This window comes from Tachypleus tridentatus, chromosome 11 (assembly GCF_004210375.1).
Source record: "Tachypleus tridentatus isolate NWPU-2018 chromosome 11, ASM421037v1, whole genome shotgun sequence".
Taxonomy (NCBI): Eukaryota; Metazoa; Arthropoda; class Merostomata; order Xiphosura; family Limulidae; genus Tachypleus; species Tachypleus tridentatus.
The window spans coordinates 83927902-83930621 of record NC_134835.1 but is presented as its reverse complement, the minus strand read 5'-3'; positions in this window follow the sequence as shown (position 1 = coordinate 83930621).

Here is a 2720-nt window from a genome sequence, read left to right as displayed (position 1 = left end):
AATGCTGCCCTACTTTTTCTCCCAATACTTTAGGGCAAGAATAGAAGTAGAATGGGTGAGAGCCATTTCAACTGACGCAATGAGGGTCCATTTCACACTCATAGACCTCATGGTCCTTGCCACCACAATGAGCACACATCAAGGAACCACAACATGATGTCTTCGAGTGACCAAACTTTTGACACTGAAAAAATTTGAGAGGTTTTGGAATGTATGGTCGTGCCTTGCAATTAAGATAACCTGCCTTGATGGTGGCAGGTGCAAATAATGATGTAAATGTTAAAGTGAGAACATTGGTCAGCATCATAATTCCACCTCTGCAAGTTGAGATATGCCTCACTGCAGAAACTCCTTAGGTGGAGAAACTAGAGAGGATCTATGAACTGGGGATGCTCATCAAATCCTTCTCAACAATAACTCCTCATGATGAATTCAAAATAGGATGAGGCATAACCTCAATAGGTATATCCCCAATCGTCTTTGAGTGTAAGGAGTTCACTGCATTGAGATGTGGATGTTTCCGCCAATATGTCACCAGAGCGAAGCTTTTTGACTGACTTTTGAGAGCCAGCAAATCCTTCTATTCCCTTCTGAATGAAAAAGAAAGACATTTGCCCTAAAGGTTTGTCTGAAAGGGAATGTAGAATAAGAAAATGAGGTACAGGTGTTACAAATGTTGAAGATTGCTGCCCAAAATCTTCAAGACGTGGGCTGTTCTTCACTATTTTATTTAAGTTTTTATTTGGATGGTCCATAATAAGAAAGAATATTTCGGTGCTCACTGACCCCACCCGCCATGGAGTCCTGCGACGGGATGGACTACAATGCCAAACAAGAACACTGCAGCAACACCAGGGTTTCATGAGCACTATACCCGAAGACCAGTATCAGATAACATGTTCACAACACCTGTTAAGAACATCCAACACTAGTACTTGGTTGACCCTAGCCCAAGTGGATTAGCCAATTGACCTTAAAGGGCTACTCCAAGGTCGCCCAAATACAGTAATTTAAGGCCAAAATGGTGTGTTAGGGTTGAATCCCTCAACCACCAGGAATCTCTCCTCCCCTTTATAGGTCATCATGCACGGCAAACACGTGGGTGGATGTTTAGATCCCAGAGGAGGTAAACTGAAAGAATAACCTTCCCTGGGATACCACGTACAGGAATCCACACCGAGGGATCGATGTTAGGAGATGAAGTTTGATAATTTAATGAATGGTAATTGTTTATTGATTCCTTCAACAGTAGTCTCAAATGTGTTCTCCTTCTTAACGATAAGATATATGTATTTGTTACTATTACTCATTTTGGTCACTTGAAGGAAACACACGGAAATCTCAAACTTCTTTGTTTGGCTACTTTGTGGAGACCTAAAAGTCTTTTGAATGTTGTAGGATTAACAATACTGCTATACAAAGTTTCTGCATTGTTGTTGTTTTTTTGTGTGTATGTGAAATGGGACGAGCAAAGTACTAAATCAGCACCAGATAAAGAAGTAATGGCCACCCGGAGTCAGCCTGATAGCAGGATAGAAAACATTGAACGTGAAAGTTTGGTTGACACAAAGAAAGTCCTGTTAGCTTCACTTCAAATTAAAGTGGGCTTGATGAATCAGTTTGTGAAGACCTCAGACAAAGATGTTAACTCTTTCTTTATGGACAATTTCCAACCTTTTCAGAAGTTACATTTAAAGAAAAGACTTTGTTTGGTCTCGGATTAGAAAATTGACTTTTGGCATTGTTTCACTACATGTATATGTGCATGTATAAATAGCTTGCATACTATAGATTGAATTTATTGTTAATAGGCGATTAAATGAGCAATATAAAAAAATAATGAATTAAATATTTCATTACGATTATTTGTCCAGATTTTCAAATTATTATCATAATTGATAATACCACCCGAATGTACTTGGTATATTCCATCATTCAGAAATAATCCAAAAACCAATGTCAGTCTAGTCGAACATCATGAAAATCGTAAAAAAAAAATTAAAGTAAGTAATGGTACAAAGCTGAGTGTTCACACTAACAACGATTCAACTTTTACTGTCTTTCACTGTCTAAACCTCGTTTTGGAAACACAGTCACCATTAAATACCTTATAAAACAAAGCAAATGGATAGAAGCCGGCCTCTAACATTTCGACTAATTGTACTCCCTACCTCCACCCTTCCAAAACAAAAAATATATAAAAATGTACACCCTGCCATAATATGTGTGTGTGATTTTTTTATGATTATTCATCACTGCTGACTGGATTAACATCACTATTTGGATTTTGACTGATAAATGGGATATCCCATAGGCATTATCCATTATGACAATAAGTTAGTAACATGAACCAATAAAAACAATACGATACTGATGTATATAAAGTAATTTGGGAATTAACCGAAATTACATCGTAAAACACATACATACAGAAATAGAAGTTATACAAAAACAAAGAAAACCAATACGTAAGTGGTACGCAAACACTTACCATACTGTTACTAACACCATGTTAAATATAATAATGGATATTTTAATTCTTTTTATTTATATGTGGAGACATTATTAAATCCTGCGTAACTCCAATGTAAAAGGTAACACTGGCTATGTCGGTACATTTGATGTAGTGGAGACATTCACCACTATCTGTAAATATTTCAATTTTTTTATTCATATGTGGGGACATTATTAAATCCTGGGTGGCTCCACTGTGAGAGGTA